Below are 16,202 nucleotides of genomic sequence, written 5' to 3'. Positions count from 1 at the left end.
CCTTAGGAAACTGCAAAATGAACAACAAAAGCAATCAGAAGAAATTAAATAATTTTAAAAATCATACAAGAAGGAACTAAGAAGTTTAAAAGGGTGGGAGGGGAGAAGAAGCAGGGGAAATAGAATAAGGTCACATAAAGGAGTCTAAAATGGCTGAGAGACACTTAAGAAAATTCAACATCCTTAGCCATCCGGGAAATGCAAATCAAAACAACTCTGAGATACCATCTCACTCCTGTCAGAATGGCTAAAATCAAAAACACCAATGACAGTTCAGGCGGGAGAGGATGTGGAGAAAAGGGAACACTCCTCCACTGCTGGTGGGAGTGGCGACTCATACAGCCACTATGGAAATCGATATGGAGATTCCTCAGGAAAATGGGAATCAGTCTACCACAAGACCCAGCTATTCCACTCTTAGGCATATACCTAAAAGATGTGCATTCATACAACAAGGACATCTGTTCCATTATGCTCATAGCAGCATTATTTGTAACAGCCAGAACCTGGAAGCAACCTAGATGCCCCTCAACTGAAGAGTGAATAGAGAAAATGTGGTATATTTACAAAATAGAGTACTATTCAGCGGGGAAAAAATGGAATCTTGAAATTTGCAGGCAAATGGGCGGCCCTAGAAGAAACGATCCTGAGTGAGCTAACCCAGTCACAAAAAGACAAACATGGTATGTACTTACTCATATATGGATTTTAGACATGGATCAGGGGAGTGCCAGCCCACAACCCCACTGCCAGAGATTCCGGGAAACAGAACCTTCATCCAGCGACTGATGGAAGCAGAGGCAGACACCCACAGCTAAACACTGAACTGAACTCCTGGAATCCAGTGACAGAGATGGAGGGCTGATGAGCAAAGGGGTAAAGACTGGGCTAGTGAGACCCACATAAACAGCTGACCTGAACAAGAGGGAGATAGTGCACCCCAGACTGATGGCTGGGAATCCAGCATGAAACTGACCCAGACCCCCTGAATGTGGGTGTCATGGAGGAGGCCTAGGCAATCTATGGGGCCTTGGGTAGTAGATTAGTATTTATCCCTGGCACACAAAAGAACTTTGGGTGCCCATACCACAATGAGGGATGCTCTCTCAGCCTGGACACTTGGGGGAGGACCTAGGCCCTGCTCTGGATGAAATGACAGACTCTGGAGATGCCCCATGGAGGGCCTCACCCTTCCTGGGAACGAAGTGGGGACTGGGTGGGAGGCTGGAGACCCTGATGAGGTGGATGAGGAAGGAGTCGAGGGAGAGGGAACTGGGATTGACATGTGAAGCCATCTTGCTTCTAATTTTAAGTTTAAAAAAAGATACAGAGAAGTTTAAAAGGGTAGGAGAGGAGAAGAAGCAGGGGAAGTAGAATAAGGTGGCATGACATAAAATGACAGCCTATTTGAGGGAAGAAAGGGGACCAACAAGAGGAGGAAAAGAGTGGTTGGGGGAGGGTAGTATATGGGAATAAATGAGAACAAAGTACAGGGATATGTGCATTTCAAAATGTCATAATGAAACTCGTTACTTTGCATACTAACTTAAAATTAATTTTAATAATTGAATACAAGCTGACAGTGATAGTAGAACAGTAATAGAATAAAGTCATTGAAAACCAAGAGTTATTTTTAATTATATTTCTTGTTATTTTGAAAGTTTTATTAGAATATGGAGTGTATTGTGGTTATATGCATCTCCCACAATTTTCTGTCATCCCTCTCCTCCCTCCTAATTACTCCCTTCTTCTTCCTGACGAGCCCTCCTCCTGACCCCATGCCTTTCTCCATTTTTGTTGCTGTTATAAAAGTCTGGTGCTGGTAGCCATAGTTGCTGCATGTTTGTGACTGGAACAGCAATGTGATATCTGGAACACAGCATTTCCTAGAGCTCCTCTCCAATCTCCAACCAATTTCAGTTTTCTCCTGTGTACATTCACTGTGAATGGTTCTGTGTTATATAGCACATTTTCATTCAAGTATATATTGTATATGGAGCATATTCTCCCTTTCTTGCTCCTTTGATTTCTCCCTCCCATTAGTCACCCTTGTTCCATTAGACAGTTGGCTTCCACTTTCATATATGCATGCATAATTTAATGTAGATATGAAATCTAAGAACCACAAATGAGGGAAGACACATATTTGCCTTTCAGAAGCTGGACTGATTCACTTATGATCATTTCCTACAAACCGCATAACTTTGTTCTTCATGGCAAAGCAAAAAATTGTGTCTCTATATCAAATTTTCTTTATTCATTCCTCTTTTTATTTATTTTTCAGTTTAAATTTAGATTAGAAACATGGTTGGCTCACAAGTCAGTTCCAGGTCCCTCTCTGTTTCCCTCCCCTCCTCCCGTGCCCTCCCACCAACCCCACCAATATCCCCTCATTTCCCCACAGAGGGTGAGGCCCTCCATGGGGGTGTCCACAGTCTGTCATTTCATCCAGGGCAGGGTCTAGACCTTCCCCAAGAGTCCAGGATGAGAGTGCATGTCTCATTGTTGGATGGGAATCCAAAGTCTATTTGTATACCCGGGATAAATACTGATCTACTGCCCAAGACTCAATAGATTACTTAGGCCTCCTCACTGGCACCCCCAGTCAGGGGGTCTGGATCAGTCCCATGCTGGATTCCCAGCCATCGGTCTGGGATTCAAGAGCTAACCCTTGTCAGGTCAGCTGTTTCTGGGGGTTAAACCAGCCCAGTCTTAATCCCTTCGGTAATCTGGCCTGCCTCTCTGTCACTGGATTTCTTGAGTTCAGCTCAGTGCTCTACTGTTGGACATCTAGGTTTGTTCTATAACTCAGTTATTCTTTTCTTTCCTTTTTTTAAAATTTAACTTTTTACAGATGTTGCTCTCAGTTCCCTATTCCTCCACTCCTCTCCCAGCCACCAATCCTCCCAATGCCGCATCCCGCTCCATGCCCCTCCACTCCCCAGCGAGGGTAAAGGCTTCCGTGAGGGATTTTCAGAGTCTGTCAGATCATCCCGGGCTGGGCCTCGGTCCTCACCCATGTGTCCAGTCTGAGAGAGCATCCCATCATGTGGAATGGACTCCCAGAGTCTATTTGTATGCCAGGAATAAACACTGATCTGCCCTCCAGGGTCCCACAGATTGCCTCAGCCTCTTCTCTGACAACCAGGTTGGGGGGCCGTGTCTGGATCAGTCCCATGCTGGCCTCTCAGTCATCAGTCTGTGATCCATGTGTTCCTCCTTGTTTAGGTCAGCTGCCTCTGTGGGTTTCACCAGCCTGATCTTGATTCCTTTGCTCATCACTCCTCTTTGCAACTGGGTGCCAAGAGTTCAATTCAGGTTTTTAGCTCTGGGTGTTTGCCTCTGCTTCCGTCAGACACTGGATGAGAGTTGTAGGATGGCATATATGGTAGTCATCATTCTCATTATCATGGGAGGGCAATTAAGGTAGCTTTAATGCCAGTTGGTGTCATTATTGTACATCTGTGAAGAATTCACTATTGCCAGATCTCTCCTCCAACTTATAATGGTTCCCTCAATTATGGTATCTGTCATCCTGCTCTCCTCTATTCTTACCCTGGCTCGACCTTCCTGTCTCTGTCATGTCCTCCTCTCCCCTCATCTTCCCCCCCTCTTTCTCCCATCTCCTTCTGCACTCCACCAACCCCTACCCCCACCCCAACTCCCAATCCAATTAGGAGATCTTCTCCCATAACCCTTCTCTGGGTTACCATGCATATCTCTCTTAAGATCCTATCTGATTCCCAGACTCTCTGGCCAAGGGATTGTAGGCTGGCAATGCCCTGTTTGATGTCTAAAATCCATATATGAGTGAGTACATACCATGTTTGTCTTTTTGTGACTGGGTTACCTCACTCAGGATGGTTTCTTCTAGTGCCATCCATTTGCCTGCAAATTTCATAATTCCATTTTTTCTGCTGAGTAGTACTCAATTGTGTAAATATACCACATTTTCTCTATTCACTCTTCAGTTGAGGGGCTTCTAGGTTCTTTGCAACTGGGTGCCAAGAGTTCAATTTCAAATAATGTTGCTATGAATATAGTTGAGCAGATTCCCTTATTGTATGAGTGTACATCTTTGGAGTATATACCTAACAGTGGAATTGCTGGATCTTGTTGTAGACTGATTTCCTTTTTCCTAAGGAATCACCATACCGATCTACAAAGTGGCTGCACAAGTTGGCATTCCTACCACTAATAGAGGAGTATTCCCCTTTCTCCACATCCTCTACAGCCTGAACTGTCATTAGTGTTTTTTATTCACAAGTTGGCATTCCTACCACTAATAGAGGAGTATTCCCCTTTCTCCACATCCTCTACAGCCTGAACTGTCATTAGTGTTTTTTATTTTAACCATTCTGAAGGAAGTGAGATGGTATTTCAGATTTGTTTTTTATTCCATCAGCCTGATGGCCAAGGGTGCTGAGTACTTTCTTAGGTGTCTCTCAGCCATTTTAGACTCCTCTATTGAGAATTCTCTATTAATTCTGGACCCCACTTTTTAATTGGACACTTTAGTGTTTTGGAGACTTGTATCTTGAGTTATTTGTAAATTTTGGAGATCATCCCTCTGTCAGATGTGGGGTTGGTGAATATCTCTTCCCATTCTGTAGGCTGCCATTTTGTCTTGTTGACTGTGTCCTTTTCCTTAAAGAAGCATGTCAGTTTCAGGAGGTCCCATTTATTAATTGTTGATCTCAGTGTCTGTGCTACTGGTGTCATGTTCAGGAAGTGGTCTTCTGTACCAAATCGTTCAAGGGTACTTTCTCTTCTAAGAGGTTCAGTGTGGCTGGATTTATATAGAGGTCTTTGATCCATTTGGGCTTAAGTTTTGTGCATGGTGAGAAACATGGATCTATCTGCTGTCTTTTACATGCCAGCATCCAGTTACTCCAGCACCATTTACTGAAGATGCTTTCTTTTTTCCTTTATATAGTTTTAGTTTCTTTGTTAAATATAAGGTGTTCAACAATGTGAGGTTGATATCAGTGTCTTCGATTTGATTCCATTGGTCTACCTGCCTGTTTTTGTGCCAGTACCAAGCTGTTTTCAGGACTATAGTTCTATAAAAAAGCTTGAAGTCAGGGATGGTGATGCCTCCTGATGTTCCTTTATTGTATATGGTTGTTTTGGATATCCTGGTTCTTTCGTTTTTCCATAGAAAGTTGAGGATTGTCCTTTCAAGGTCTGTGAAAATTTGTGCTGATATTTTGATAAGGGGTTGCATTGAATCTGTAGATTGCTTTTGGTAAGATTGCCATTTTTACTATGTTAATCCTACCTATCCAAGAGCATGGGAGATCTTTCCATTTTCTGGTATCTTCTTTAATTTCTTTCTTTATTTTTTTCCAGTTTTAATTTAGATAAGAATCAAGGTTGCTTCACAAGTCAGTTCCAGGTCCCTCTCCCATTCCCTCCTTTCCTCCCGTGCCCTCCCCCCCCGTTATCCCCTCATTTCTCCAGGGAGGGTGAGGCCCTCCATGGGGGTGTCCATAGTCTGTCATTTCATATAAGGCAGGGCCTAGACCCTTTCCCAAGAGTTCAGGGTGAGAGTGCACCTCACATTGTTCTATGGGAGTCCAAAGTCCGTGTGTATACTTGGGATGGGTACTGATCTGCTGCCCAAGGCTCAATAGATTCCCTAGGCCTCTTCACTGACACCCAGATTCAGGGGGTCTTGATCAGTCCCATGCTGGCTTCCCAGGCTCATGCCTGGGATTCAAGAGTTAACCTTTGTCTGGTCAGCTGTTTCTGGGGGTTAAACCAGCCCAGTCTTAATCCCTTTGATCATCAGTCCTCCCTCTCTGTTACTGGCTTTCTTGAGTTCAGCTCAGTACTTAACCAAGGGAGTCTGCCTCTTCTTCGATCAGCCACTAAATAAAGTTTCTGTTTCCCAGACTCTCTGGCCATAGGATTGTAGGCTGGCACTCCCCAGATCTATGTCTAAAATCCATATATGAGAGAGTACATGCCATGTTTCTCTTTTTGTGACTGGGTTACCTCACTCAGGATGGTTTCTTCTAGTGTCATCCATTTGCCTGCGAATCTCATGATTCCATTATTTTTTTCTGCTGAATAGTACTCCATTTTGTAGATGTACCACATTTTCTCTATCCACTCTTCAGGTGAGGGACATCTAGGTTGCTTCCACGTTCTGGCAATTACAAATAAAGCTGCTATGAACATAGTGGAACAGACATCTTTGCTGTATGAATGGGCATCTTTTGGATATATGCCTAAGAGTGGAGTTGCTGGGTCTTGTGGTAGGTTTATTCCCATTTTTCTGAGGAATCTCCACACTGATTTCCAAAGTGGCTGAACCAGTTGGCACTCCCACCAGCAATGGAGGAGTGTCCCCTTTCACCACATCCTCTCCAGCATAAATTGTCATTGGTGTTTTTGATTTTAGCCATTCTGACAGGGGTGAGATGGTATCTGAGAGTTGTTTTGATTTGCATTTCCCGGATGGCTAAGGATGTTGAGCACTTTCTCAAGTGCCTCTCAGCCATTTTAGACTCCTCTATTGAAAACTCTCTATTTAGTTCTGCAGCCCACTTTTTAAAAGGGTCCTTTGGTGTTTTGGAGACTTGCTTCTTGAGTTCTTTGTAAATTTTGGAGATCAACCCTCTGTCAGATGTGGGATTAGTGAATATTTTTTCCCATTCTGTGGGCTGCCTTTTTGTCTTGCTGACTGTGTCCTTTGCCTTACAGAAGCTTCTCAGTTTCAGTAGGTCCCATTTATTAATTGTTGATCTTACTGCCTGTGCTACTGGTGTTATGTTCAGGAAGCTGTCTCCTGTACCAATTCGTTCAAGGGTACCACCCACTTTCTCTTCTAAGAGGTTCAATGTGGCTGGATTTATGTTGAGGTCATTGATCCATTTGGACTTAAGTTTTGTGCATGGCGATAGACATGGATCGATCTGCATTCTTCTACATGCCAGTCTCCAATTATGCCAGCACCATTTGTTGAAGATGCTTTCTTTATTCCATTGTATATTTTTAGCTTCTTTGTCAAAGATCAGATGTTCGTACGTGTGTGGGTTAATACCCGGGTTTTCAATTCGATTCCATTGGTCTACCTGTCTATTTTTGTGCCAATACCAAGCTGTTTTCAGGACTATAGCTCTATAATAGAGCTTGAGGTCAGGGATGGTGATGCCTCCGGACGTTGCCTTGTTGAACAGGGTTGTTTTGGCTATCCTGGGTCTTTTGTTTTTCCATACAAAATTGATTATTGTTCTTTCAAGGTCTGTGAAGAACTGTGCTGGGATTTTAATGGGGATTGCATTGAATCTGTAGATTGCTTTTGGCAGGATTGCCATTTTTACTACATTGATCCTACCTATCCAAGAGCATGGGAGATCTTTCCATTTTCTGAGGGCTTCTTTAATTTCTTTCTTTAAAGACTCAAAGTTCTTGTTATATAAGTCTTTCACATGTTTGGTTAGAGTTACTCCAAGGTATTTTATGGTGTTTGTGGCTATTGTAAAGGCTGATGTTTCTCTGATTTCATTCTCAGCCCATTTATCATCTGCATATAGTATGGCTACTGATTTTTTAGCTAATTTTATATCCTGCCACTTTGGTGAAGGCATTTATCAGTTGTAGGAGTTCTCTGGTAGAGTTTTTTGGGTCATTTATGTAAACTATCATATCACTTGCAAATAGTGAAAGTTTGACTTCTACTTTTCCAATTTGTATTACCTTGATTTCCTTTTGTTGTCTTATTGCTCTAGCTAGGAATTCAAGTAAAATATTGAAGAAATGTGGAGAAAGTGAACAGCCTTGTCTTGTTCCAGATTGTAGAGGAATTACATTGAGTTTCTCTCCATTCAGTTTGATGTTGGCCATTGGTTTGCTGTATATTGCTTTTATCATGTTTAGGTATGATCCTGTTATTCCTGTTCTCTCCAGGACTTTTATCATGAAGGGGTGTTGGATTTTGCCAAAGACTTTTTCAGCATCTAGTGAAATGATCATGTGGTTTTCCTTTTTCAGTTTGTTTATATGGTGGATTACACTGATGGATTTTAATGTGTTGAACCATCCCTGCATCCCAGAAATGAAGCCTATTTGATCATGTTGTATGATTTTTCTGATGTGTTCCTGGATTCTATTTGCCAGTATTTTGTTGAGTATTTTTGCATCAATGGGCATTGGGTTATATTAGTCCTGGGCTATTTTTGTTTGGCAGACTTTTGATGAATGCTTCTATTTCATTAGATGCTACAAGTCCGTTTAAATTCCTTATCTGTTCTTGATTCAATTTTGGTAAGTTATATCTATTCAAAAAATTATCCACTTCCTATAGATTTTCGAATTTTGTGGAGTACACATTTTCAAAGTACGACCTGATGATTCTCTGTATTTCCTCACTGTCTGTTGTTATGTCCCCCTTTTCCTTTCTGATTTTGTTAATCAGCATGCTATCTCTCTGCCTATTGGTTAGTTTAGATAAAGGTTTATCTATCTTGTTGATTTTCTCAAAGAACCAACCCTCTGTTCCATTGATGCTTTGTACTGTTTTCCTGGTTTCTACTTTATTGATTTCAGCCCTCAATTTGATTATTTCCTGGCATCTATTCCTCCGTGGTGAGTTTGCTTCTTTCTCTTCTAGAGCTTTCAGTTGTGCTATTAATTTTCTAGTGTGACTATTCTCCAGTTTCTTCATGTGAGCACTTAGTGCTATGAACGTTCCTTGTAGCACTGCTTTCAAAGGGTCCCACAAGTTTGGGTGTGTTGTGTCTTCATTCTCATTGAATTCCAGGAAGTCTTTAATTTCTTTTTTATTTCTTCCTTAACCCAGGTATGATACAACTGCTCATTGTTCACTTTCTTTGAGTTTGTATGGTTTCTGTGATTTGTGTTGTTTTTTTATTCCAACTTTAAAGCATGGTGGTCTGATAATACACAGGGGGTTATTCCAATGTTGTGTATATGTGGAGGTTTGATATGTTTCTGAGTATGTGGTCTATTTTGGAGAAGGTTTCTTGTGGGGCTGAGAAGAAAGTATATTGTTTAGTGTTTGCATGGAATGTTCTATAGATGCCTGCTAATTCAAATTGTGTCATAACTTCTGCTAGATCTTTTGATTCTTTCTTAAGTTTCTGTCTGGAGGTCCTGTCTGTTGGTGACAGTGGAATGTTGAAGTCCCCTTCTACCAGTGTGTGATTTAAGCTTTATTAATGTTTCTTTTACGAGTGTGTGTACCTTCGTATCTGGGGCATAGATGTTCAGAATTGAAACTTCATCTTGATGGACTTTTCCTGTCATGAATATGAAATGCCATTCCCCATCTCTTTTAATTGATTTTAATTTGAAGTCTAATTTGTTAGATATTAGGATTGCTACACCAGCTTGTTTCTTGGGTCCATTTGATTGGAAAATCTTTTCACAACCCTTTACTCTGAGTTAACATCTGTCTTTGACATTGTGATGTGTTTCTTGTTTGCATCAGAAGGATGCATTCTGTTTTCGTATCCATTTTGTTAACCTGTGTCTTTTTATAGGCAAGTTGAGACCATTGACATTGAGGGATATTAATGACCATTGATTGTTGATTCTTGTTTGTTTTGGATTCATTGGTAGTGGTGGTGGTGTGTGTGAACCCCCGCTTTTTTTCTTTTGATGTTTGGTAAAGTGTGATTATCTATTGACTATGTTTTTGTGAGTGTAGTTAACTTCCTTAGGTTGGAATTTTCCTTCTAGCACTTTCTGTAGGGCTGGATTTGTGGATATGTATTGTTCAAATCTGGTTTTGTCATGGAATATTTTGTTTTCTTCATCTATAGTAACTGATAGCTTTGCTGGGTACAGTAGTATGGGCTGCCATCCTTGTTCCTTTAGCGTTTGTAGGACATCTATCCAGGACCTTCTGGCTTTCAGAGTTTCTATTGAGAAGTCGGGTGTAATTTGGATATGTCTGCCTTTAGATGTTACTTGGCCTTTTTCTTTTGCTGCTCTTATTTTTCATTATTCTGTAGTTTTGGTGTTTTGATTTTTATGTGGTGAGGGAACTTTTTTTTGTGGTCCAATCTATTTGGTGTCCTGTAAGCTTCTTGTACTTTCATAGGTATATCCTTCTTTAGGTTTCTTTCATAGGCATATCCTTCTTTAGGTTGGGGAAGTTTTCTTCTATGATTTTGTTGAATATGTTTTCTGTACCTATGAGATGTATTTCTTCACCATCTTCTATACCTATTATTCTTAGGATTGGCTTCTTCTCAATGTCCCATATTTTCTGGATATTTTGTGTTAGGAATATGTTGGACTTGAGATTTTCTTTGGTCAATGACTGTATATTTTCTAATGAGTCTTCAAAACCTGAGGTTCTCTCTTCCATCTCATATTCTTTTGTTTATACTTACATCTGTAGTTCCTAATCCTTTACTCAGCTTTTCTATTTCCAGCATCCCCTCATTCTGTGTTTTCTTTATTGTTTCTATTTCAGCTTTCAAGACTTGAATTGTTTGAGTTGTTTCCTTCACTTGTTTGTTTGTTTTTTCTTGGATCTCTTTAGATTCATTAAGAGATTTGTTTATTTCTTGAATTTTTCATTTGTTTTTTCTTCTATTTCTTTAAGGGATTTACTCATTTCCTATTTGAGTGTCTCTATCATTTTCGTAAAATAATTTTTAAGGTCTGACACTTCTGCTTCATCTGCATTTTGCTTTTCAGGTTTTGCTGGTGTGGAGTGTCTAGATTCTGGTGGAGTCATATTGGTCTTTCTATTGCTGAGTGTGTTCTTATATTGTCGTCTTTCCATCCCTTCTTCGAGTGGGTGCTGGTGGGGTCTCTCTGTCTCCACTAGTCTCCCAGTGGCCAGTGGCACAGTGGCATATGTGGGCCAAGACTTCAGCATCAGCAACTCTAGATGGTCTGGCTTCCCCTGGTATTCTCCACACTCAGGCAGATCTCAGTGGGAGGAGGGAGAGCAAAGAGTGGGGTGTGGCAGGACTCCAGTCCTTCCTGTCTGGGCTGGTCCACTCTATTTGAGGAGCAGACCCTGGAACATCGAGGAGGGTTATGGGCAGGAGTTGGTGCCAGAGCAGGGCCCAAGCTCACCTGAAGCAGAGCTTGTCGGGTATGGGGGGAGCCAAGGATAGGGTATGGGAGGACTCACCAAGTTTTTTTAATTCAAATAAAAATAATAAAAATGTAAGTATTTAGAGTGCAGTAAGAAATTATACTCATTTGGAAAATGACAGCAGTAGGGTCACCTCTAGACGCTATAATCTTTCTGACCTTGAGTACTAGGCTAAGCATGAATTCCCTCCCACTGAGAAGACCTTAAGTCCAAGTAGATATTTGTTGGTAACTCCCAAGATAAAAATGCCACTAATGAGCAATTAGAGATATCTTACCAGTCTGGGCATTACTTTGATTTGAAGGATTTACAGCCAGCTAGGGTTTTTGACTGATTTTCTCTCTTGGCAGCTTGAACAGCACCTTATGACAGTATAAGAGCTATTCCTCAAAGAAGAGGCCAGTACAAGCTCTATTCCAAGTCCCATGCCTGAGGTTTGTGATATTGCGAGCAGCAGAGTTTTACTTTCAAGTTCTAGGATGCACTAAGGGCAACAGTAATAGCCTATATTGTTTAGGGATCCTTTTGGACCACACTAACCAACAACTTTAAAGGAGATTTCCAATGCCTGGCACTGGAGTTATTTTAAATAGTCTGTCTCTTAGGGAGAGATTATCACTGCATGTGGCATAAGGCATAACTCCATTATAAAAAGTAAGATTATAAAACAATGTGTTTTCCTCTGCTTTTCTCAAACATCCTTAGTGCTATCTACAGTCCTTCCTCCCCTCCCTCTGTATTACCCTGCCTCTCCTATTTCCAGCTAAAGTCCTCCGCATTCAGTCCATCCTCCAAATCTTTGAAGACAAGTAATATTGAAAACTCCATAATCAAGATCATCAACAATAAGGTTTATATCCAAATTTCCAATGTCAGAAATAAAATAGGAGTTACCATTGCTGATTCCAAGTGTAGTAAAAGAATAATAACGGAATTGGGAAACAAAACCTGTACTCGCACATTTTACACTTTCATTAAAATGAAAGAGGCAAATTATTAAAGCTCAAAGAAAAGGAATATTGCCTTAATAGAAGCAGATGGCCCAAATGTTCCTATATATGTTAAATCGGTCATCTAAAATCTTCTGAAAAGGATTTATTGTTCTCTCTTAGTTTCACCTATGAGTTCTTTCAAATATTTAAAGACTGATAAATGTCAATTTGGCATAATTATCTCCCAGAAAATAGAAGCAGAGAGAACACTGTTCTATGAGGCCAGAATTACCTTTACACCAAAATCAGAGTATAATATTATAAGAAAGGAAACTGCAGAAAAAATATTTTATGAAAATAAACTTCAAATTTGGCAACAAAATCAAATTATACATAAGAATGTATGAAGATAATTAGACACTATTAGCAAGTGGGCTTAGCCTTACATTAGCAAGGTTAGCTCAATACTTGAAGATTTGTTATTATAATCTTTCACTTTCAACCTAAAGCAGAAAAATTATATGGTTACATAAACAAAACATCTCTTGAGAAAACTAAACTCCTACTCATGGTCAAATCCATAAACTAGGAGTAGAGGGGAAAGTCATTCAACGTGATAAAAAAAATCATAAGAGAAAACTCCATCCAGAATCATTTTAAGAGTGATAAACTACGTGATTTCTCCCTAAAATAATCATTGTCTATATAGGAAACTCCAAGAAATCTAACAAAAAAGGAAGAATTCAGAAAAGAGAGGGAAGAGATGAAAGAAAAGGTTCCTTGAACAAACTAGCATTTCAAATGTACAGAATAGACTGTCAATATACAGAAATCCACTCTTTTCATATATATTTTCAATGAAAAACTGGAATTTTTAAAAGTGCAATACCACTTCTAAGAGCAGTAAAAAAAAACAAATTACATGTATAAATGTATACATATATATATAATGTGTACAGAAGAAATTGAAAATACCAATAAAAGAAACCAAAAAACATAAGAACATGTAAATAAATATGTTTATAAATTTAAAATTCCAATATTGTAAATGATACCAATTCTTCCCAATTTTATCTACCTATTCAATGCTATTCCAAGAAAGCCAGCTAAGATCCCAGCTGTTTTGATTATCAACAAATAAACTAGTATTTCAAATATACAGAATAGAATGTCAACATACAGCAATTCACTACTTTCCTGTATATTTTGCCAATAATCAATTGGAGTTTCTTTAAAAGTGTGGTTCATTTGTATGGATTATAACTAAGCATTAAACATGAGTGACACATATAAATGTAATTCACACACTTTTTTATTCTAAAATATAAATGAACATTGAAATGACCAAGGCAACACTAAAGAATAAAGTCAGACAACTCACACAGCTCTATATCAAAACATAGTCTAAAGTTAATGAGCAACACAATACATAGTTGGTAGAGCAACAAGCACAGTACAATGGAGTAAATATTAAAGATAGTACTTCCCAAAGTCTCAACTAACTGATTTTGTCAAATGCACAAAAGCAATTTGATAAAGTACACTCTTTCCCCCAAATATTGCTGGAGTAAATATCCATGTGAACAAACATTTATCTATGTGGAGAACATATAGGTAGCACATAAACTCACAAAACGATGTCCAAAATCATTAAGTATCAAGTAAATACAAATAAATTGAAACCACAATAATTTATCACAGCACAATTATCAGAGTGGGTAAAATAAAAGAGTAACATCATCAAATGCTGAAAACATGTAGAGCAATTGTATCACTCATATGTTTCTAGTGGGAATATATAAAGTCATGTATTAGCTCTGAAAAACAGTTGGCTGGCTGCTTATAGATCTTAACACGCTATTTTCTAGGGCCTACAACTGTACATCTGGACATTTATTCCAGAGAAATGAAAACACATTATCTCCTCAAATCTTTATGTGTCCTCAATGGCTTTCTATTGCTGTGGTAAAAATGACTAAAAACACTTAAAGGAAGAAATGCTTTATTTCAGCTTACAGGTTACAAACCATCATCTAGGAAACCAGTGCAGAAGCTCAAAGCAGGAACCTAGTGGCAGAAACTGAAACAGAGACGATGGAGGAGTGTTTGTTATTGTCTTACCCTATCTTACTCACCTTCAGTTTTAATATAGCCCAAACCAATCTGCTTAGTGATAGCCAGCCCACATCAATATGCAATCCAGAAAATCTTCTATGGGAAGTGATGGGCCTTTATTGTATCTAAGTTTTATAGATTTCAGAACCTTAGCTATAATATTGCATTCTAGGTTTGCACTGTGTTACTGCTGGAAGAAATTAGTAGACAATACAAAGAACCTCCCTGCATTGGTTATTTTCTCCCACTTCATTTTTGAGAAAGCACCCTATGATGATCTTTCTGAGTAGCCTTGAACTCTTGATTTTCCACCTGCTACTTCCTGAGTGCTGGGATTACATCATATGATATAATGTCTGATTGCAGCATTTATTCCTTTTTTAAGAATTTATTTATTTTATGTATATAAGTATTTGGCCTGCATGTGCATGCCTGATGCCCCAGGATATCGGAAGAAGGCATCAGGTCCCCTGAAGCTAGAGTTATAGATGGTGTGAACCACTGTGCGGAAGCTGGGACTTAAACTCTGGTCCTCTGAAAGAGTAACAAGTGCTCTTAACCTCTGAGCGATCTCTCCAGCTCCTCAACATTGAGTCTTAAAACTGAAAGTTCATCTACAATTAATCAAAATAAAAATGCTTAATTAAAATTAAATGTTTATTGAATATAATACTAGGCCATTGGCGGTTTCCTCTTCCACAATCATCTCATTGAAGTTGTGGGAGCAGATGTCTAATTGGGAGAGACTGAAAAATAGTGAGAAGTAAGAAAAATGTTGAATAAATTATTCTATCCAGCTATTGTAGGTCATTTTCCTACGAAATGTAACATTCCCTCCAAAGAGTAAATTGAAACATTTACTCTAGGGATAGGAGGATCATGGACCTTTGGAGGTACACAAAAGTTCCCACGCCTGATATGTGACCCCCCCAAAAGGGTCGCAACCCACAGATTGAGAACCCCTTCTTTGTATCATACCCTTATGTCTTTACAAAGTCACTCTCCCTTTGTTCTTTGTCATCTCATCTTTTTCATCCGTGTTATCCCTTCCTCTTTAACTGATATCATCCCTTATTCTTTTTCTCTAACCCTTTACTTCATATCATCTTCTTTATTATCTTACCATTTCATTTTATCATACATCATCCTCTTATTATTCCACGTTGCCTCCTCTTTTTACCCTATCACTCTTCCCCATATGCATCTCCTCCTCTTTATTCCCCATCACTCCCCCTTATCTCATGTCATACTCTCCTTTTAACTACCTAGTGTCCTTTCTTCTTATCCCTTGTCGTCACCTCTACTTTATTTTCCATCACCACTCCTCCTTACCCCATATCATCCACTCCCTATCTACCATCAACTCTCCCCTTTATCCCATGCCAACACCTACTTTTTATTCACACTCTTCTCCCTCTTTTTCTCACATCATACCCTCATATTTACTCTGTACCACTTTTCCCTCTTATCGTCTGTCATCTTTTCCTGTTTATTCTCCATGATCTTTCCCCTTTATTTCATTTTATCTTCTCTTCTTTATTCTTCATTATCCTTCCTCCTTAACTTGTGCCATCTCCTCTTCTTTATTTCATTATTCTACCCCATTATCCTATGTCATCCCTTCCCCTTTATTCTACATCATTTCCCTTTTGCTTGTGCCGTTCCTTCCTCTTTATCCACAATCATTCCTCCCCCTTATCCTATGTCCCCTCCCCTTATAATATATCACCCTCTCCTCTTTATTCCCCATCATCTTTGTCTTATGCCATCACCACCTCTTCCTTATTCCTTATCACCCCCTTGCCCCATATCATCTCATCTTATTTTCCATCACACCTCCTTCTTACCTTGTATCATTCTGTCTTCTTTATCTACCATTATTCCTCCCCTTTATCCCATGCTGTTTCCCTTTATTCTCCCATCAACCTTACCCTTTAACCTATATCATTCCCTACTCTTCATAAACTATTATTGATTCCATTTATCTCATGCCGTCTTCTGTTTGTTATTCCTCATAATCAATCCCATGTCATCCTCTCTTCTTTATTCTCCATTTCTCCTCCCTC

The sequence above is a fragment of the Mesocricetus auratus genome, unplaced genomic scaffold, assembly GCF_017639785.1.
Source record: "Mesocricetus auratus isolate SY011 unplaced genomic scaffold, BCM_Maur_2.0 Super-Scaffold_100003, whole genome shotgun sequence".
Classification (NCBI taxonomy): Eukaryota; Metazoa; Chordata; class Mammalia; order Rodentia; family Cricetidae; genus Mesocricetus; species Mesocricetus auratus.
Note: the sequence above shows the minus strand (reverse complement) of the source record.